Source organism: Misgurnus anguillicaudatus, chromosome 3 (genome assembly GCF_027580225.2).
Source record: "Misgurnus anguillicaudatus chromosome 3, ASM2758022v2, whole genome shotgun sequence".
In the NCBI taxonomy this organism is placed as follows: Eukaryota; Metazoa; Chordata; class Actinopteri; order Cypriniformes; family Cobitidae; genus Misgurnus; species Misgurnus anguillicaudatus.
In genome coordinates, this window is record NC_073339.2 from 10,183,743 (window position 1) to 10,207,116 (window position 23,374).

Consider the following 23,374-nt stretch of genomic DNA (forward strand, 5'->3'; position numbering starts at 1 on the left):
ATAAACTTGCAGATTACTTTTTGAGGACAAAATCTAAAATTTCTGGTTTTATTTCATTTTGAAAGAATATTTGGGTGATAATTGCAAATGTGTCAACATGGTGTAACCGATCTGTATCAATTGGTGCAACTAGTATTTTTTTATTAAAATATAAATATATTTATTAAAAAGTGGAATAAAATATAATCATCTAGTTGTATAATGTGATTTTTTTCATACATTTTTACATCATTTGTCAAAAAAATTTTAGAAAACAGAGCTGTCAGCATATGTCAGGACACATGTTACAAAAATGCATTAAAATGTACATTTAGAAATAAATAATAAAATTATATTTAATTTTTTTTTAAATAATACCCTTACCAGGGGTGCCATTGTCACCGAATATTAATGAACTCTCATGCGAAGATGACAGCATAAGTTACGCACAACAACATGCAACATGAGCTAATCCAATCAAGTTTGAAAACAGCTGCATTTTACCGTGCAGCATTTTGATTGGTCAATCTATCAATCAGATTAAGAAATCAACATTTTCTTATTTTATTTTAAGCAATTGGAAATCTGAGGGGGCGGACATGTAAATGAGGGGGCCAAGGCCCACCCAGGCCCCCTCGTGGCTACGCCCCTGCATGCCATCAATGTGGATAAAATATTTCAAATTCCTCATATGGCACAATTGGCGGTTACACCATTTGACATGTTCAGGTCCATTCAGTCTTAACTTTCATAAAAATGGTGCAAATTTAATTTTTATTGCGTAAAATTAACATAAATTCACTATGTGCATTGAAATAAACCTGATGTGTGCTTTTAAAACAATTTAAAACAAATTTCTCATCTTGCCAAACCGTTTTTGTCACTGACCCACATATCATTATCATGATCTAAAATTAATCCTATTGTGGTATAAGATTTTGGTCATTTCCCCCGCATCATTTGGTGCCTTAAACATTTGGAGTATCTTTGCATTTTGCTTAAAAAACTTAGTAAGTATACCTTACTAAGTAAAACTTAGTAGGCTATACCTAAGTGTAGTGTATAGCCACACATCTGAGTTTAACCAATATGGTATAAGTTCAAACCTTACAAGAGGCGACTGAACCATTACACCTACAGTAACAGCAAATCATATATCCCCACACTGTAAAAAATAATATCATATCAACATATATTTCATGTTACTTTGACTTAACAAATTAAGTTAAACAATTTCAACTTGTTTTTCTAAGTTATGTCAAATTATCACAAGTCGTTAAATTGACTTGCATAATTAAGTTGTTTGAACTTCATGCTGCATTTTTTTTACATTGCAGATCACTGCTCTACCAAAATAAATACATCTTTACGGAGATGATACAAAGATGATCTTCAAGCGGACCTGAACATTTATCCATAATATTTTTCAAAAGATTATGAATTTGCGTTCTTAATTGGGCCAAATTTGAAATGTGTTTTTTTAAAAGTTTATTTTAAGCACCTTTATTGTTATTATAAAGGTATTTATGTATTGGATAATGTACTGCTTTTAGATGACCTAAATCAATAAGAAGGGCTCTCATCAAAGTACACTTAAAAGTTCATAAATTGTGGTTAATGCCTGGGTTTAACTTGCAATAGCTTCTGCAAGACTTCTCACTTCTTGTAAGCTTGTGATCAATACCGTAATTACAAACGTCCGATAAACCAGCTATTTACACAAGAAACGTAGAGCAAAGCTCTTGTGTGTTTCAGTGTACAACTTTGTGATTATTAGCTTTCAGCTACAATGCATTTTTGTCAATGCCTACTTGCCCGTGTACTAGTTTCTTTCATTTTAAAATCCGAGCTATTGTCAGAAAAACCCAAACTTGACTGCAAAATGTAATTTTTTCTCCTAACACCTTGTCTTATCACTGAGTGTTATGTCTTACCATTTATTAAAGCTAATGAGAATTTCCTATTCTGTGCTCATTTTTGCTAATTATTCAGTGGAGTGTTTCATGGAAAAAAACCTGCATGAGATTCAACGATTATGTCTTAGCTATCAAAGATATAGAAAAAGACGAAAGCACTTTTAATGAGCAAACTTCACAAATCTACAACGGGGCACGCTAATGACAGGACACTGTGTGGCAAAGTCACATTCCCCCAGACATTTTGACTGTAATAAAAAGAAAATATCCACATTGAATTTTCTATACCTGCCAGTTATAGAAGATAAAAACAATTGACTCTGGATTTATGTTGTAATACATTGTCATATTCGAGATAACTGACATCTTTGGAGGGTCAAATCGAATTATCCCACATCAATTCATTCAATATTACAGTTCTGCGTCTCTAACATATGGGGTCTTTCTGCTCACGAAGGGACATGATGTCCCTGCCCGGGGTGATTTTAGATCATCTGTCCAGCACTCAGATGGTAGGTACTTTAACCGTAGGCAAAATTAATGTAAGCCAAATGGCAGGAGTCTGTCTGTTCTATAAAAAAGAAAGAGCGAAAAAGAGATTTAAAAGTACAGAGGGTGAGTACTTCTAGTGATAGATCACCAAAATGTAATTTTTTTTCTTAACAATACCTCATCTTCAAGGTAGTGCCACAGATAATCCAATACAAGTGTTTCCCTTTAACAGGAACAGAGAAATCTGTACAGTTTTATAGGTTTACCGGATTATAACGCATTAAATGTATTTAGTGACTGGAGTCATAGCCAGTCTTTACTTATCAACATAAACTTTGGCCAGGTTTGAAGCTTATCCTTGGTTTTAAAAATGTCAAGCATGAAAATGTAAAAATTGCTTAAATTTACTTTTTTTCCCACCAGACATTGAAAAACAAAGTCTGGAGTAAAAGGGAACATTAATTTAAAAACTTTTACTTATCATTTTACACTTTTTGTAACATAATTAAAAAAATTAGTCCTAAAAAATCTCATTACCGCAACAGTCAGAAAACATCAACACTGACATATTTTCAAAATGACATGACAAACCTGAAAGAACATAATTTGGAGATTCTGCACATGCATTTAAAATCAAAGTATTATGATTTTATTAATTAAATTAACATTTAATAAGCATCTGTTGCGGTAATGATAATCAAAATGTCGTGTAAGCATTCTGACCAGACAATATTTCAAATTAACTGTAAAATAATGATCTTACCTGGTAGCCATCTTGAAGTAACTGGTCCATGTGCTTGGTCACTCAAAATCAAACTTTATTAAAATTCTGTATGTGTGCTTAAACTGTTCTCAAAAAGTGTTGCGGAGGATGAGAACATCAGGCATGGACACATCATTTTCCTAATTTTTCTTCATTGTTATTATACATGAATATTCAGTAAATATTTTTTCTGTCATCTAAAGTAGTCTAGCAAAACATCCATTTATTTTTTTTCTTAATATTTTTGTGTTAATTTGATTAAATTACAACATAACGCATGTTCAAACACAGCCGGACACATTGCGGTAATGAGAATTTCAGCAGAAAATGAGATAAAATTTACAATTATAAATTCTCATGTTGAAATCACACATTGTGCAAGGTAGAACACAGTATTGTGTTAATTCTGATGCTTTTTAATGTTACTATATTACACATTTTAAAGGTAAAATCATTAGTGTCGTGGTGTTTCAATGGTTTCGTGAGAATCACCCATCTATGGTTGTATTCATTGTGAGAACAGGTTAACCCATATACAAGTTAATCCATACACGGGTTGCGGTAGGGGCAATTGGGTATCTTTTGGGCCTGTGGGAGGAAACTGGGGTACGCGAAAAGGCCACCTGACCTAGCCGGGGCTCGGACTTCTGAGCCACTGTGCCACCCCAGCAACTTTTATGTGAAATGCGAATCAGAAAGTCGGTGAATGTGACTGTAGGTGGTCTGTGGTCATGCGGTGTGACACTACTGTAGCTGTTCCCAAGTTCTTGAAACCGATTGGACGATTCTGCCTGAAAAATGGAGGTAAGTGTGAGGCCTTAACTTAACCACCCATATCCTCTTCGCTCCTATTAAACAAGCGCAGTATTTCCGAAGGCAGACCTCCAAAGCACTTTGCCACGCTAAAGAGAGTTTTATTTAATTTGTGCGAGGCTGACAAGGGAGGCATTATGTTTTTCTCATCTCTAACGCTGCAAGATTTCCCTCATTGGACACAAAGCCCGTGGCTTTACATATTGCGCCGCCCAGCCCTTTGATTTGTGCTTGGACGGCTGTCGGGGGATATTTAGGCCTGCTTGGCATTAATACATCACAATGAAAGGGTCTTTTCCGGGGATTGGAGAAGAAGAGAGCGAGCGAGAGAGAGATTTACACCTCAAGCCCCCACATTCGGCCCCCTATGTACTGTAGTCCTGATTAAAGCTACAGCTAATGTAACAGCTCGGACACAAGCGCATTGCCTATGGAATCAATATCTCATACTTCTATGAAATTGAGTTTCGGTGAGTGAAGGGGGGTTGCAGAGATGAGGGGGAAATCTGGGTGAAATATGCTTGTAGGCTAAACAGAGCACACCGCTTGCAAGTTCGCTATTCTGTGGCATATTCAAGGCCTTATTAATTATGATTTGGGTTCATTAAAAACCAACTAAGGGAAAGTTCACATGCCTTCTGTGTAGGCGTGCAAGAGGCTTTGAACAGAAGGGGATCATGGAGGTGAGAAGTCAGAAGGGCGAGAGAGAGAGAGAGAGAGAGAGAGAGAGAGAGAGAGAGAGAGAGAGAGAGAGAGAGAGAGAGAGAGAGAGACTGCATTGACTTCACACCACACTACAATAAAGGTTTCATTAAAAAGATTTAACAAATAAATGGGCACTTAAATTAACACTTAAACAGCCTACATTTGGTTTAATGACGTATATCACTTGACGAAATAATTGATATTTTTTTATGAATGCATATACAATATTTTCTTTGAAGAGCTTTGAAGGTTGAGCAGAGGTCCTTCAAAGAACAACTTAAAAATCATTTTATAAAGAGCAAACTCATGACGAACATCATTTTTAAAGCCCCTACCAATGCTTATTTCAATAAAGAGATCCTTCTAGAAGTTACATATGCACCTTTAAGGGATGTACAATATAATGCTGATAAACAATCCTACATATAAATTTTGTAAAAGTAAAATGTTAGTGTTAAATGTAGGAGCTTGATTTTATGGTCAATTTAAAAATAAATACAACTTGAAAAAATAAACACAGGGATCAGTTCAGTTATCCTGTTATCCCAAATTCACCTGGAAGTATTAGATCAAAACTAATATTTTAGTGTGTATGCATTAGAGGTCTTCGCGGATCCATTTAGATCTGAAAACCCGAGGTCCGACCCGAGTGGGTTTGGGTCTAAAAGTTTCACGGGTTGGGTATAATGATAGCAGCATCGGGTCTCGGGTAATTTAACATTAATGTGTTTTTGTCAAACGGACCCGAGACAACCCCCCTCTGTTTGCCAAGAGCGTTTGCGACGTTGTATGGCTGACGGTAGGTTCATTTTGACAATTTTGATTGACGGTCAATCACCACATCCTTCCTCATGGCTATGGGTGTCTCTGACACTGATCTTCTATGGTTCAAGTCTTACCTCTCAGGTAGGTCATTTAGGGTATCCTGGAGAGGTGATGTCTCCGAACCCCAACGTCTCAATACCGGGGTACCTCAAGGCTCTATGCTTGGACCACTGCTTTTTTCGATACACATGACATCCCTGAGTTCTGTCATTCAAAAATGGCTTTCATTTCTATGCGGATGACACTCAACTCCACTTGTCGTTCCACCCTGATGATACCATGGTTTCTACCCGCATCTTAGCATGCCTGAGGGACATCTTACACTGGATGAAGGACCACCATCTCCAGCTTAACTTTGTGAATACATAAATGCTTTTCATATCATCTGAACCAAAGATTCATCACAACCTTTCCATTCAGCTAGGTTATTCGACCATCATGCCATCCAGGACAGCCAGAAACCTGGGAGTAGTCATTGATGATCAGCTTAGCTTCACGGATTACCGGCACAACGGCACAACCAAACCCCTACAGATGATTCAGAATGCAGCGGCAAGAGTGGTCTTCAATGAGCCAAAGAGGGCGCATGTCACTCCTCTCTTTGTCAAGTTACACTGGCTTCCTATAGCAGCTCGCATCAAATTTAAAGCTCTGCTCCTGGCCTTTAAAACCACTACTGGGTCAGCACCCCCTTACCTTGACTTGCTTATTCAGCTTTATGTAGCCTCTTGATCCCTGCGCTCCGTCACCGAACGACGGCTTGTGGTGCCATTTAAAAAAGGGAAAAAACATTATCGCGTACCTTCTCTGTAACAATTTGCTGACTCTGTAGCTGTCTTTAATAATCGGTTAAAAACCCATCTCTTCCTCCATTAACTCACTTCCTAATGTAGGACTTCCTATCTTTCTCTACTTTCCTTTATTTCTTTATCTCTATCTGTACATTCTTACATACATTATAAAAAGACTAACCAACCCTTGGCTATGTATACTGTGTTAGACTTGATGAGACTTTTCCAGTGCACTTATGTATTGCTGTTCTTGTGTTGCTCTAATTGCTTCTATTGTTTACCTCATTTGTAAGTCGTTTTGGACAAAAGCGTCTGCTAAATGGCTAAATGTAAATGTAATTTACATTGAGACAGACCTGTCAATCAATTTTAAATGCACATTTTAGCGTTTACCTTGGTGTCGTCGTCATACAAAGGAAAATAAATGTGGCCTAAATTGGATGCGAAGCTAATGGGGTTTCTTTCTGTCTGACTGGTGCATATGGGGAAGAAGACTGCACACACGTTGGTGCTGTTAACAGGTTAAAAAAAATTGGCACTGGTTTGGCTTGGATTCGGGTCTAATTTTCTCAGATTTATGCACATCGAGTTTGGGTAAAAAGTGATTCGGGTCATTTCGGGTTGGTTACATTTCTTTGGACCTGAGAAGACCTCTAGTCTGGATATATTGCGCTTCTACACTTTTGCCAGATAAAAATACAATCTTCTGCTATGATTATGTACCTGACACAGCCCAAACTCAAATCCCAAGTTTCCCGTTCATACAGTAAATGACGTTGAGGTGACATTTATGTGCACTCATCTCGTAAAAACTACCACTTTGACACCACCAACTGGCACCAACAGACCCAACTCAACAGTTACTGTACAATTTTTGTATTGTTTTTCATATTCATAAGCATGCTGGGCCGTTTCTTAGTTCTGTAAAGAGTAACATATGTAAATGCATGCTGAGTTTATGAAGTAAATACCCAGTCAGATCCTAACATGTAAACAGCTTGCTTTTTCAAAAGTGCTGATGGTTTAGGATAAGAGTAAAGTTCATAACTCTGGCTGGGAGAGAAGTCCAATGACATGTAGCTGAAACTGTCCAATTTAAGGCAGAGCTCAGTGGGTCCAGAAGAACCAAAGGGCCTGTAATTGGCATCTTTCTTGTCTTATTAAAAGAAAACACGTCCCCGTGGAATCCTTAAGCTCCACGAGTCTGCTGTGTGAATCTCAGGCAGACACACAGTTAAGCTGCATGTGTGTGCGACTGTATTTGGATGTACTTTAAAAGGAATGTGTGTACTTAAGATGATCAGATGTACTAATGAACATGCACCACTGGCATTTTCAGAGGATTAAAGTAAATGTTGAGTGGTCTTCGGGGTTTGGAATACATTTGGCTTGTAACATTTTTATTGATTTCATTTCCATCTTCCCCTCCTGTCCACACACTGTAAAAATGATATCAAATCAACATATATTTTTAGGTTAAAAAAATTATGTTACGGTAACAGTTTCAACTTGTTAATAAGTTATGTCAACTCTCGAAACAGTAGGTTGAATTGACTCTCATAACCAAGTTGTTTTAACTTAATGCTGCATTTTTTTACAGTTCAGAAGACTTGCGATCTGACTAATGGTTCACACCGTGACACCTGTCTGCATATGGTATTAACTTTTTATATTTTAAATATTTTTCAAATGCATTAGATTTTGTTATGGGTGGGTCACTTACATCAGTGTCAGTGGGTGATTCTCACGAAAACTTGGTTTTAAAAATGTCAAGCATGAAAATGTAAAAATTGCTTAAATTTACTTTTTTTCCCACCGGACATTGAAAAACAAAATGTGGAGTAAATGGGAACATTAATTTAAAAACTTTTACTTATCATTTAACACTTTTTGTAACATAATTTAAAAAATTAGTCCTAAACAGTCTCATTACCGCAACAGTCAGAAAACATCAACACTGACATATTTTCAAAATGACATGACAAACCTGAAAGAACATAATTTGGAGATTCTGCACATGCATTTAAAATCAAAGTATTATGCTTCTATTAATTAAATTAACATTTAATAAGCATCTGTTGCGGTAATGATAATCAAAATGTCATGTAAGCATTCTGACAAGACAATATTTCAAATTAACTGTAAAAAAATGATCTTACCTGGTAGCCATCTTGAAGTAACTGGTCCATGTGCTTGGTCACTCAAAAGTTTATTAAAATTCTGTATGTGTGCTTAAACTGTTCTCAAAAAGTGTTGCGGAGGATGAGAACATCAGGCATGGACACATCACTTTCCTAATTTTTCTTCATTATTATTATACATGAATATTCAGTAAATATTTTTTCTGTCATCTAAAGTAGTCTAGCAAAACATCCATTTATTTTTTTGTCTTAATATTTTTGTGTTAATTTGATTAAATTACAACATAACGCATGTTCAAACACAGCCGGACACATTGCGGTAATGAGAATTTCAGCAGAAAATGAGATAACATTTCCAATTATAAATTCTTATGTTGAAATCACACATTGTGCAAGGTAGAACACAGTATTGTGTTAATTCTGATGCTTTTTAATGTTACTATATTACACATTTTAAAGCTAAAATCATTAGTGCCGTGGTGTTTCAATGGTTTCGTGAGAATCACCCCACTGCACAATGTAATTTTATTTGTATTTTTTTCAGTATGTGTGGTTCTAATATTTACATAAATACTGAATGTATAATGCCTGGATAAGTCTGGATAGCATGCATATTGTCAGATCATTTATTTTGTCGTATGATTTGTTAGTTGTATAGATGTGAATGAATGTGTTAATATCTGTAAAAAGTTACAAATTACTTGGTTGCGCTTCAAATATGGGACATGATTTTTTTTATGAAACTCTGACTTTTTCATGTTTAAGTGCTATATTTGGGTCCCCAGTGCTTCTATCAACCTAGAAAATGTGAAAAAGATCAACCAAGTAACTTAGTTTTGGTAAACCATTCTCAGCAAGCATGTCAAAAAATAGGTCATTGAAATTTGGCTCCCCTTGTGATGTCAGAAGGGGATCTTATTACAATAAAACCACCCCTTAATCTGCACCTTATCCAACTACGGCACTGCCATTTAGTATTATTGAGAATAATTACCAGCATAATTGAGTTTCAAATTCAACAAACCCCTATAATGGCGATCAGTGTTTGCATTTCATCAGCTCATTTGCATATAAAAGGACACACCCCAAAACGGCAAATTTTTGCTCACACCTACAAAGTGACAATTTTAACATGTTATAGTAAATGATCTATATGATATTTTGACCTAAAACTTCACATATGTACTCTGAGGACACCAAAGATTTATTTGACATCTTAAAAAAGCCTTGTGAAATGTCCCCTTTAATATTGATCAACTTTAATATTGATCAAACTTTCAAAGATTTCTTCAATATCTTTTTCAACACCTAAAAACCTAAAGTGAGAAAATTAACTATTTCAATTGTTTAGGTGTTACCAATTTTTAAAGTTAATCTAGCTTTTACTTTTTACAGTGATGTCTTAGGTGCTGTCAGTTTGTTAGCACACAGGCATGGGCGTCTGAACCATTATATGTGCACTTTTTAAGACCAATGATATGAGACCCACTCACTTTTTCTCTAAATTAGCGTCGTCAGCAAAATCCATTCCTCTAGTCCAGTGCTTCCCAATCCCGGTCCTCGAGCACACCCTTCCAGAAAGTTTTAGATGTCTCCTTATTTAAAACATATGATTCGACTTATCAGCCTCCTTTCAAAATTGGAAACATGTCTCCCTAACAAGCCGATGAGTTAAATCAGGTGTGTTAAATAAGGAAACATCTAAAGCTTTTTGGGAGGGGGTGCTCGAGGACCAGGATTGGGAAGCACTGCACTAGAGGAATGCCCTAATAAATTGTTTACGAACATTTCACTACTTTTGCCTGCTGCTCTCTGGGCAGAACAAGGCAAAAAAAGTTTTTAGGTTATAAAAGCAATTGTTTTATTGAAAGGCACCACAATACAAGAAAATGGCATCTACTCCAAGAAATGTTTTGGACCCACACATGCAACGCCCATGAACACAGGTGTAAAACATAGCAGAGCATCTTCAAACATACATAAAGTAAACATGGAAACCTACAAAGAAAAATGATGTTAACCTGTAGGTCATAAAGCCAAATCAATCTGCCCAAAAACACACAAAATAACAGACAAAGGGCCCTATTTTAACGATCTGAAACGCAAGTGTGGAGCGCAAAGCGCAAGTGACTTTGTGAGCGGATCTTGGGCGCTGTTGCTATTTTCCCGGCGGGAGAAATAACTCTTGCGCCAGGCGCAAATCAATAAGGGGTTGGTCTGAAGTAGGTTCATTATTCATAGGTGTGGTTTGGGCGTAACGTCAAATAAACCAATCAAAACGCTATCCAACATTCCCTTTAAACGCAAGGGCGCAAGTTCCATGGCGGGTTCCTATTATTATGAAGGATTTACCAGGCGCACGCCAGGAGCGGTTCACAGCCGAGGAGACCCACATTCTTGTAAGAGCAGTGAAAGACAGAGAAGTTGTTTTGTATGGGGATTGGAGAAACCCGCCCAAATCAGCGTCGGTTAAACAGGCGTGAGAGAAAATAGCCACAATTGTCTCATTAGCTGGCATCCCCAAGACGTTGCGCCGCAAGTGCTACAATGATGTCAGGAGACGGGGGAATCCCAAGCTTGCCAGCATAAATCGGGCACGCCGTGTAACGGGAGGTGTATCTGCCTCTACACATGACCTGACGCCAGCAGAAGACATCGCTGCGTCCACCCTCACTGCTGAAAGCCAAGAAACGCAAGCAGTCCAACCCCAAAGTACACTTACAAATCAAGTTCACATACATTAAGGTTTCTTATGAAAACATTTGAATAATTATTTACATAAAATAAACGTAATATTTTAATCGTTATTTGCATGATAATTTTTAAACGCAGCCACACAATAAATAAAAACTATCACCACAATGCTCACCACTATGATGTCCCTTATCTCATGTGTTAATATTTTTTATTGTAACAATTTATGATTTGCATCTGTGTAGATTAGATAAGCAAAGTGTGTGCGCGTTGTGCACGCTATACATTATGGTCAAGCATGCGCCCTTAAAACAGCATAATGAACAACGCGCCACTGACTTTAGACTAGTTTTTTCTGGTCAGTGGCGCAATTGTTTTTTGAAACTGCAAAATAGCATCAGGGATGGTTTGCGCCGGAACACGCCTCCTTTTTTGCGCTGAACCGCCCAGGGAGCGCAAGTTCATTCCCCAGTTTGCCGATGTGCGTCTGTGGAGGGAAAAACCCGCTGTGGGCCGGTGCAAAATACGAATGATACATGCGTCACTGACAAAGTCAGTAGTTCGCATGTATGTGCTTCATATAATCTGTGTTACTGTATATTGACCCCAAACTGCAGTAGTCTTGGGCATATACAGTACAGTATATGTGTACATACATTTTTCAAATATTTCTATTAAGACCGCACATAACCAGGAAAGTTTAAAACCCACAGCCAAACTTTATTTTTATCTCTAACAGTCTTCTTTTTCCCAGAAGCGTGATGGCAGGAAACAGCGAGTGTCACATTTGGGCTCGGTGGATATTCAGCAGCAAAGTTTGTCGCATTCAAGTGAGAGTCATTAACGTAATTGATATGTGGCATTTCAAGGTTCCAATCGCTTTAAGGAAGCATATCTGGGATATATAAAAACTTTCTAAACTCATCAACATTTCTCTTAATCACACTCTGCTGATTACTTATATATTTATGTTTATACACTGTTTGAAAAAATGGTTACAATATGTACCCCAGCTTTGTTGGAACCTTAAAAAGATCCTAATATGTACCAATAGGTACAGATATATAAATTTGAGGTACCAATATGAACTCTTTAGGTGCAAAGCTGTACTTTTTAAAAGGGTACAGTCCCAGTGACAGCTTGGGTACACATTTTGACAATTTTTTGAAAGTGTATGCAACAATACAGAATTATAAAAGGTGGCCACATGTCTCTATACACCCATGGGTCACTAATTTCGAAATGCCCGGGCTATTTGTAACAACGTAGTCGCTATAATTCTTTATTTCTTATATACTGTGTGGATGCAGCTTTACTTTTTAAGTGTTTTAATTTCTAAAGCAGCCATTTGGAAATATTACATTTTTCACAGTTCATCATTTAGACTACTTTTGTCACCAAAGTGCAATTTAATTTGCCGTTGCAATGAAGAGTAAATGTGCAACTCGGTTATTAAATTAAAGGTTACCTGGTTGGGTCATTCCAAACAAATCATCATAAGTATTATATTTTAGCACGAGAAATCAACACATATTTTCAATCTGACCTCTTTAGCTACTCCAATGGCTTTGTTTGCACACTAAATAAGTCACAAAATAATATGCATGCACAGAAGCAATGTTGCCTAACAACCATATGCAACTGAAATATACCAACCAAGTGTTAATAGTGCTTAAAATTTTAAAATGTCCACGGTTCTTTGTCCTCAACAGAGTGTCCTTGTCTATATGAAAGTTTTTGGTAGCTAAAACACATAATTTTTTTTTTTTGGCAGTCCAGTTTAACACCACATATAAGTGCAGTTTAAAGATGTTTTGAACTGCGGCAACCACACATTTGTTTTTGTACAGGAACCTTTCACTAGTAATATAACTGTGGTAAGTGTCAATTTTGATTGCATCTTTCCATTGCATTTAAATCCTACCGATTTAATAGTTAAGAAAGTTTCTTTCGGCATGCACGGCATCCGATGTTTGTCGGTGCTAAAGTACCATTATATATCATTTATGCTCTTATCTAAACCACCGTAAAGAAGAACTACAGTATGTAGCCATGTGATTTGCATAAAATGATAACTGTTCCTTTATTCACATGCTCTTGCTGCTATCTGTCATGTCCTCCAGTTTCACAAGCGCGTCCACGGGGTGTTCACCGGGTCAAGGAACGAAACAACATTGCTGGCCCGCATGTGAATTATGAGAGGGGTCCGCCTCTAGATCTTCTCCACACTTCAGCGTAGAGCATCTCTGAAGAGTGTCACTGATAATCCCCCCATGTCTCTTCGGCACAGTGCATATATCAGCATATTTGGGCTTATCGCTCTGGAGACGTCATTGCCACGGGAACATGGATCATGAGGGGCTGTTGAAGAAACAGCAGGGTGTGTGGGGGGGTTATCGAACTTTGAAAAGTTATAGGGTATAGGTTATAGAGTAAACGCAAAACGTAGCTATATTGCTTTTATGATCATTAAATGTTTTGTTTGAATGTTTATTATTTATACTAGCTGTTCAGAGGCAGAAGATAAACATAAGTCTTGTCTTACGTCAGTACATACGCAGGCATCTTTCGGGTTTGTTTTGCTGTCACATATATGATTTTATGGTTATTACACTTTACCATTTGCATTTACAGTAGAATAGTTTTTTAGGCCTAAAGTGTATTAGTACCATTGTTGTGACGCTACTTAATGTCCAATGTGATTTTTTGTGTTATTTCACATTTCCAAATTTTTATACACAGATACAAATACATGCATCTACTTGTGTTTTATGCTAGAAACCAGAAGCTGTTTTGCAGCAGTTAGCAAAAAAGTTAATAAAATAAAATAAAATAAAATTATAAATAATTAAAAAATTAAATAAAAAAATATAAAAATACAATACAAATGAAAGTAATAAAAAAAAATAGTAAAAAGTAAAGTAATAAAATAAAATAAAATAAAAATACAATAAAAATGAAAGTAATAAAATAAAATAAAATAAAAAAAACAATAAAAATGAAAGTAATAAAATAAAATAAAATAAAACAATAAAAATTTTAATAATAAAATAAAATAAAATAAAATAAAATAAAATAAAATAAAATAAAATAAAATAAAATAAAATAAAATAAAATAAAATAAAATAAAATAAAATAAAATAAAATAACATAAAATAAAATAAAATAAAAATGAAAGTAATAAAATAAAATAATAAAAATACAATAAAAATTAGAGTAATAAAATAAAATAAAATAAAAAATACAATAAAAATACAATAAAAATTAAAGTAATAAAATAAAATAGAAATTAAAATAATAAAAAATACAATATAATTAAAGTAAAAAATAAAATTAAATAAAATTAAAGTGATAAAAAATACAATAAAAATGTAAGTAAAAAAATAAAATAAAATAATAAAATAAAACCACTCAGCAGGTTTTGCATCGAAGATGTAGCCTACTTGATTGGACAGATCAACACAATCTCATGGCAATTTGTACATATTTAACGATACGGGGGCTAATTCGTATGAGTTCATCGCACAAAAATTTACAATTGTAATAAATAACAATAATAAAACTGCGCCCCTAACCACAACATCACACAGGCGAAAGCAAAACTTCCAAAATATACAAATTTGGTTATACGAATTTATACGAAATAGCCACCGTATTGTTAAAAATACATATGAATTGCCATGAGATTGTGTTGGTCTGTCCAATCAAGTTCAGCTGAGATGCAAAACCGCTAAGTGCATTTGGCATGATTTCTTAATGGATTTGGCCTAAAAAATATGTTTCTGAATGGCATGAGGGTGGGATTAAGCAGATTTGACCTGAAAATACCTTTTGAGAGCATTTGGTTACAATCTTTATCTCATCTTTAACAGAAATGGCATTTAGCGGCATCTGAACTTTTTAATATATAGACTAACATATCTAAAACACACTGTTCACAGACAAGTTTTTATAGCTTATTTTGTCGATAAGCGAATTGTCAATACTGTCATTGTAGACCAACAGAAGAAACAGTTGGCCAGTGTTTATAATACACAGATGAGAGAGAGGGAGAAACAAGCAACGATATAGCAGCAGTAAATATGGGCCCGAAACACAATATAGCATTTGCGGAAATTTGGCCTTCACCCTGACTATACCACAAAAGCGTATTCATCAAAATTAATTGCAAGGCACAATCATTCTTTCCCCGATATAAAGAAACTCTTATAGTGGATGAAAGGTCATTTTTTGCCACCCACAATTAAATCAAAGAGCATCGAATGCATAATAAGCATTAATACATCAACATATGAAACAGACCTACTGTATACAGTATGGAATCAGTGTAAGAAACTAAAAATCATTATTTGTAAGAAAAAAATCAGGTTTACAAAGTTGCATAAAGGTTGTGGGTTTGATTCCAGAGGAACACAGGTACAGTACATTTAAAAACTGTGCAGATTAAATGCACGTAAGTGACTTTAGATTAAAGCCTCTGCCAAATGCATAAATGTAAATGTAATGTAAATAAGTAACATACATTTGAATCAAACAAATGAATCAATAAAAAAATGAATGAATACAATTAAAATGGATCTCCTATTACTGCTGAAATGGAAGATGATTACTAGAACATTCTGGAAAGCGCTTCCTCCCGTCACAGATATGATCTCAGGGAAAGAATGTCCGACCGAGGAATAACATAAATGATGAATTAGACAAAGCCCATCAATAACTCCCAGAGTGCTTCTTAATGAGGCATATAAACGAAGAGATAAAAAGTTAGTCTGGACAATCCCATTTATCAGTTTTCCAGAGTGACCTATATAAAACAAGAATGGGCAAGATGGGATTTCATAAATTTCGAATGCACGCCGTATTACTGCGTGCAGCACTTTTACTACGGTTAAAGAGGGGATTTGGAGTCCTCGAGTGCATATCTTCTGATAAATAATCTATTAAACTTGGGTTGCTGTGTGTGGTCTGTGGCACATCAAAGCGAGTCTTGTTTTGGTTATAATATGAGGCCTAGTTATGCAGTCTACTTAAAAAATCTGTTGTGGTAATGGTCAGAAGACTTTGCTGCAGAGTTTTTAATCTTTGCAGTTTTGAAAACAATCTGTTTTAATCTTATTTTGAATTTTTCGATCTGAATTATTGTCAGATCCTGCCAAGGAGTCTTGTTTAATGTTTATGTCTAGACATGATGGCAGAGTTCTGGCAGTCCCATGTTCTATGTGGTGGCTCATTGCCTCGCGTATCGGGTCATGTGCCTTCGGATATCTTGTCCCCGCCCCCTCGGTCTCTTCCTTATTGTTAATCTTTAGTTCATTCCCATCACATGTTTTCCCCTTGTTACCTTGTTTAGATTTTCTTACTTAATGTCATTGTGTCCTTAGTTCTGTGCAGGTTCATTTTGTATTGTTCATGTTTCCAAGTCTTGTGTATTCCAGTCAGGTATCTAGTCAAGTGTTATTGTCAAGTCTTCGGTCTAGTCTAGTGTTTTGTGTCTGTTTATACGTTTGCCCAATACTGTTTGCCCCCACGTGGGCCTTTGTTTTGTCTTATTTTATAATTAAAGTCCCCCTTCATTGTTGCACTTGTGTTCTCTCCTGAAATTCGTAACAATTATAGAAAATAATTACAGTTTCAAATGTTATAACTAAATGTCACTTGAATGTGTAATGTGGGTTTTTTAGCGGCATCTAACGGTGAGATTACAAATAGTTTTAATCACAAAACGCAAAGAGAAGCTACGGTAGCTGCTACAGGACAAACATGTCGTTGTCTGAGACAACGTAGGATTGAAATGCGCTCTGTGGAGCAGTTTGTCCAATTGGACTACTGTAGAAACATAAAAGCAACTTTCCATCAAACTTGTTCACATTCCTTCAGGACACCTAAATATACCTGTACATGTTGTACCTGTACAAGTCATGGGTTGTTTTATAATTGTGGTGTTCTCTTAAAGTGCCAATGAAATCCAAATGAAATTCTTATTTTTAATGTAATATTGCAAAAAAAGTATCTGTGTAAGTCATTAAAAAAAAGGCATGTACCCTTACAAACTTCAATCATAATCTTAAAATGTACTTCCGCCATCCGTTAACTCCGCCCTCTCCAACTGTCTGACTGATACCAGCTCCATTTCAGAATAAAACACATACTTTTCTATTTCCAATTAAAGCAAAGTGGAAAACACAAGCCACGCCCACTATTGCTATACTACAAAATATGTCACACAACACAGAAGTAAAGTCAATCGTGACTTCCGGTTCATGGGAACTTTTAAAATAAAGGTGCTTCACAATGCCATAGAATAGGGGTCTTCTATCCTGCTCCTGGAGGGCCGGTGACTCCACCCTAATCAAACACATCTAAAGCAACTAATTAATGTGTGACACCGGCCCTCCATGAGCAGGATTTGTGACCCCTGCCATAGAAGAACCATTGTTGGGTGAATGGTTCCAAAAAGAACCTTTTACATCCAAAGAAATGTTTTTCAAAAGGTTCTTTAGACCAGTGGTTCTCAAACTTTTTCAGCGTGCGGCCCCCCTTGTGTATGGGGCATTCCTTTGTGGCCCCCCCAAAGAAAATTTATGACAATTTTGTACTAAAACGTAACATTTTAATTAGACAAAACATATTAAAGTATACAAAGTAGTGCTGTTGGTTAGTAGCCTTATTTTTTTAGGTTTTAATTACACAGAATTCATGATAAATTAATGTATTTTATAAAATGTCATAAAAGCGGGGCCCCCCTGGCACCATCTCACGGCCCCCAGTTTGAGAACCACTGCTTTAGACTATATAAAAGTAAGAAAGAAATTATAATTTAAAAAAACTCTTGACTGAATGTTTTTTGGGAAACCAAAAATGGTTCTTCTATGCCATCACTGTGAAGAACCTTTCAAGCATCTTTATTTTTTAAGAGTATTTAAAGCTTAAGAAGAGGCGGTTAGCAATGACTATATTTTTGAGTAAACAAACCCTTCCTTTAACTTGCTGGTTAATGCAGTTCACGCTGGATGTTTTGTGTGCTAATTATTGAGGGACATAGACAGAAATAAACAGCAACATTCTGAAACACCAAAACAGTCAGAGATGACTACATCTATAGATCACGTCCCATTATTGATTTCTGCCTCAGTATATGGCTCATTTCACATGAGGTCAGGGTAGGAGATCTTAAAGTGATGAGACAACATTCACCTGACACACCCATCAACATAATGAGATTTCTTAAAACACTGACTGTGACACACTAAATCCAACTATAACACGACTCTAGGACAGAAGGTAAGTTTTTGTTGGGTTACGGATTTTAAAAACGGTGTATTTTACTCTTTAAAGCCAAAGTATGGTCAATTTTTAACGCGTACACGACGGTCCGCGTTCAGTGCGAGTGACTGAATTTCCATCATCAGAAGATTTTTGCAAACCCCTCGTACACTGTACGCGCAGGCCGTGCATGCGCGTGTACAGGAGAATGTAGTATGTAGGCCAGGAGATGCATTAAATTCTGTCGCTATGCGCATGTATCGAACATCTGTGTTCACGTACGAGTAAAAAAATACTTTTCAAGACCACGTGTGTACATTCACGTGCATATGTTATAGATCAAGTCTGTTCTTGCTGAAGTAATGTTAAAAGAACAGTATGTAAGAAATTTATATCAATGAATCATAAAATGGCCCTGATATTTCATTAGACATTAAGAAATCATTTTCATTTCAAATACTTATATCACTGACAACAGTGGTCTGGCCAGGATATTGTCATTTAAAAAGTGGAGTTGCAGCCCTTAACTGATGTTTATGTTGTCATTTTGTGTATTGGCCACCAGTTGTGTGATTGTAGTACCAGTTTTAGCCACAAGTTTTGTGATTGCACTACCAGTTTTGGCCACAATCCTACATACTGTTCCTTTAAAGTAGTACTTACAGTATTTAGCAAAGTGATTATTTAAAGTGGACATTTATTAAGATGTAAAATAAATCTTTGGTGTCCACAGAGTACGTATGTGAAGTTTTAGCTCAACATATCGTATAGATAATTTATTATTACATGTTAAAATTGTCACTTGTGAGCAAAAATATGCTGTTTTTTGGGGGGTGTCCTTTAAAATGCAAATGAGCTGATGAAATGCAAACAATAATCACCATGATGGTGGTTTGTTAAAATTTAAACTCAGTCATGCTGTTAATTCTCTCTCTCTCTCTCTCTCTGCACTAAATGGCAGTGCTGTGGTTGGATAGTGCAGATTAAGGGGCGTATTATTATAATAAGATCCCTTTTTGACATCACAAGGGGAGCCAAATTTCAATGACCTATTTTTTTACTTGCTTGCAGAGAATGGTTTACCAAAACTAAGTTGATCTTTTTCACATTTTGTAGGTCGATAGAAGCACAGGGAACCAATTATAGCACTTAAACATGGAAAAAGTCTGATTTTCATTATTATGTCCCCTTTAAAGAGATTTACAACACCATGCAACCCTGCAGTAACCTCGGGTTAAGCACCTCATTTAGTGTTCAATTGTGATAGGCCCTGGACAGCCATTCGAAAGGTTTATACATACAGCCTTTTGGTTTTCAGACAATGCTAATTTAGTCTGATTCATTTACCTGTAATGCAGCATGGCTGATCTAAACATATCATGTATCTTAATCACATTCATTCATCATTCATTTATCATGTGACCCTGCCTGTGAAAATCTAAACTCATGCTATATAATGTGAAAATATAACCTTTATATCTTTAATATTGACTGATTAAGGTCCTGTCAAAGATTGACATCAATGTGAAATCAAACGTTGATGCTCCAAATCTCGTAATTGCATTGTGAGACCCATAAATGTTGTCTAGGTGGGCAGTTCAAGCTAAAAAAATTCACATTTTCAGTGTTGTTCAGCTGTGGAATGAAAGCGCTTTCAAACTATTCTTTCATTTATTGTGTCTATAATGACATCTGACTCTCTCTCTCTCTCTCTCTCTCTCTCTCTCTCTCTCTCTCTCTCTCTGCCCTTGTCTGCGACTCCAAAGGCATAATAGATGTCAAATTGAACTTTAAAAAAATCCCCTGTCCCCTATTTATCATTCTTAATCATTTCCTGCAGATTTCTCAAGACCACGATTATTGAACGCATCTATCTTTCTCTCGCTCCGAGAGCAGACAGAGATGAATCGCACCGGCGTGGAGATTTAAGGACTTCCCCACACCATCAGATACAAGCTGACAGTCTTTAATTCTTCTAAATGCTAACTGCCCTTTGTCTACCAGAAGACACGTGCACTCACACGAGTGCAACAGGATACGCACATGTTTCTGAAATACCCAGTAGCAAACTTAAAGGTTTAATGTCTGTGGTGAATGGTCTGAATGAACAATGCATGCATTGTGAAACAGCCCAGCGTTCGAATTGTGGAAGTCACATGAAAAGATAAAAAGTGTGGATATGCTGTGAATGAGAACAGGTTGAAGTGATATGACGTTCACTCCTTTTCTGGTAGCTTTTAGTACATTTATTTGTTCTCGATAATGATTTATAAAACCTTATGTGAGAGATCTTCACCCTCAGATCTGACACAAAAAAGAGTCTCAGGTTTAACAGTGTTTTATGTCATGGTTGGTAAGATGTCATTGGCAGATAGTTAAAATGCCTTATTTTATAAAAAATTTGATTCCCCAAAAAGTATAAGTGGGTGATTCTCAGGAAACCATTGAAACACCACGGCACTAATGATTTTAGCTTTAAAATGTGTAATATAGTAACATTAAAAAGCATCAGAATTAACACAATACTGTGTTCTACCTTGCACAATGTGTGATTTCAACATAAGAATTTATAATTGTAAATTTTATCTCATTTTCTGCTGAAATTCTCATTACCGCAATGTGTCCGGCTGTGTTTGAACATGCGTTATGTTGTAATTTTATCAAATTAACACAAAAATATTAAGAAAAAAAATAAATGGATGTTTTGCTAGACTACTTTAGATGACAGAAAAAATATTTACTGAATATTCATGTATAATAATAATGAAGAAAATTTAGGAAAATTATGTGTCCATTCCTGATGTTCTCATCCTCCGCAACACTTTTTGAGAACAGTTTAAGCACACATACAGAATTTTAATAAAGTTTGATTTTGAGTGACCAAGCACATGGACCAGTTACTTCAAGATGGCTACCAGGTAAGATCATTTTTTTTAATTAATTTGAAATATTGTCTTGTCAGAATGCTTACACGACATTTTGATTATCATTACCGCAACAGATGCTTATTAAATGTTAATTTAATGAATAGAAGCATAATACTTTGATTTTAAATGCATGTGCAGAATCTCCAAATTATGTTCTTTCAGGTTTGTCATGTCATTTTGAAAATATGTCAGTGTTGATGTTTTCTGACTGTTGCGGTAGTGAGATTTTTTAGGACTAATTTTTAAAATTATGTTACAAAAAGTGTTAAATGATAAGTAAAAGTTTTTTAATTAATGTTCCCATATACTCCAGACTTTGTTTTTCAATATCTGGTGGGAAAAAAGTAAATTTAAGCAATTTTTAAATTTTCATGCTTGACAGTTTTAAAACCAAGTTTTCGTGAGAATCACCCAAGTAGCGTTTATGTTTGGCCCAATGTGTTGTGGTGAGTTGCGAGGAGGGTGTGGTTGGCCGCTTTGGGTGAAAAAGTTCAGGGGGACTTTTTGGTCCCAGTCCGCCCCCGAGTGAAAGTATTTGATGAACGCATAATACCTGCCGGGAGCATTCGGTTAATATCATCACCTCATTTTCTACAGATGTGGCATTTAGCAGCTTTTGCATCTGAGCTCTTCATATACAGTAGTTTAAATGCAATGTAAGTAGTTTTGAATAAAAGCGTCTGACAAAAGCAAAAATGTAAATGCTGTTCTTACAGACCAAACTTTTTATACGCATAATCAAGTCTAAATTTAGATCAGACAACCTAAAAGTATAAGACCAGAAGTAAAATGTTTCTTAATGCAACCAAGTTACATAATCTTTTCAAACATACACCAGAAGATGAAAAATTAAGAGCACATTTCTTTGCATAATTATCTCCTCATGAAATGTGCAATAAAAGTGAATAATTTATTTACCTATCTATATTCAAAATCACATGTTCAACAGCATTAGAGTCAGACGGATAAGTGCTGCCGAAGCTTTAGAGGAAGTGAGGTTAATGTATAAATAATTCAAAGTGTCACATATTTCACATTCCCAATCTTATGACAGATAGACAGACCTTCTTATCGCCAATATAGTGTCTAAAACTCAAATAAAGTCACATGAAAAAACAAATCCAGTGATTAAAGAAAAAGTACCTAGTTGCGCCATGGGCGTTAAAAGGTAACACCTATAATTGCAGTGGCCGATATTTACTGACCTGTCTTGGTAAAAGTGAGACTGAATTAAACACAATTATAACCTATCCCACAGAGGTTGGTCACCTGAAATGCGGTTTAATTAAGTTGTAAATGGTAGTTGAATTTTATATACGAACGCACCTTATTAAATTTAGACGTAATGATCCTTCCACCGCAGGGTATGCCCATGATATTTCTCAGTGTGACAGAGATCATCAAACCAAACAAATGTGAAGATTCAACTTTTATTAAAACAGCAGTTGCCACAAAAGACAATCTATCTGCCCCGTGGGTCTAAAATAGTCCGTGGTTAGCAAGTGAATTAAAAACAAACCTTACAGTATTATGCTACTGTATGCAGTCATTAAATATTGATTTTGTTTTCGTTTGCACAGCTTCAAATGTTATAATCATACCTAAAATAAAAGCTGTACCTTATTGGTTTTTACACTGGGATTCGCTCGCTGGAACATCACATGACCTTTGGCCCATAATTCGTATACACTGATTAAATTTAGTCAAGAAAGTAAAATATATAGTCTGATAGGAAAGAACGTGTCCAGTTATTGGAGAACTTATTGGAGATGTATTAATCGGAAAGATTTTGATGCAGTGGAAGCATTTATGGATTGGCTTAATTAAAATGTTAATTTTATGGTAATGGTCTCTCTACATTTCGGGTCTTGACATTTTCCTACGGCAACGAATCCATCTCGTGAAAACAAAGTTTTGGCTTGCAAAAATGAATTCACCCCGTGTCATGGCCAAAAAGGATCACTTGCGATTCACGCTCTAAAAGGTTCAACAGATATTGAACCGAGTTGGACAGATAGCGTTTTGCACTGAATACATATCAGACAGATATTACTGAGTTATCCTG